The sequence below is a fragment of the Octopus bimaculoides genome, chromosome 6 (genome assembly GCF_001194135.2).
Source record: "Octopus bimaculoides isolate UCB-OBI-ISO-001 chromosome 6, ASM119413v2, whole genome shotgun sequence".
Lineage (NCBI taxonomy): Eukaryota > Metazoa > Mollusca > Cephalopoda > Octopoda > Octopodidae > Octopus > Octopus bimaculoides.
This window is the reverse complement of record NC_068986.1, coordinates 11,732,140-11,732,872: the sequence shown is the minus strand read 5'-3', so window position 1 is coordinate 11,732,872 and position 733 is coordinate 11,732,140.

Genomic DNA, 733 nt, shown 5'->3' with positions numbered 1-733 from the left:
ATATATGTATGTATGTATGTATGTATGTATGTATGTATATGTATACGTATATGTATATACATACACAATAATCCCTCGCCATTTCGCGATTCACCTATCGTGGTTAATTATTTAAGCTTAAGTCGATTCATCCGTGGTGTTATTTTGCATTTATGATAAAATAAAGATATGCAGGAGTTGCTTCCCAACAATATGGTTCCGAGTTCAGTCCCTCTGCATGACACCTTGGGGAAGTGTCATCTACTATAGCCTCGGGTCGACCAAAGCCTTGTGAGTGGATTTAGTAGACGGAAACTGAAAGCCCGTCGTATATATATATATTTTACTCGACGCTCAGTGTTTGTTATTTCTGTATGTGTTTGTCCCGCCACCATCGCTTGATAACCGATGTTGGTGTGCTTACGTCCCCGTCATCTAGCGGTTCGGCAAAAGAAACGGATAGAATAAGTACGAGGCTTACAAAGAATAAGTGCTGGGGTCGATTTGTTCGACTAAAGCTAGTGCTTCAGCATGGCCGCAGTCAAATGACTGAAACAAGTAAAAGAATTAAAAAGTAAGAGAATAAATTATAAAAATTATTTTGGAAAAAAATATACAGTAGTGTTTCTACTTCGCGGATTTTCACCTATCGCGGGGGAGGGTTGGAACGTAACACACGCGATGGTCGAGGGATTACTGTATAGTACATTTTCAACCCTTATTATTGTGTGTGTGTGTGTGTGTGTGTGTGTGT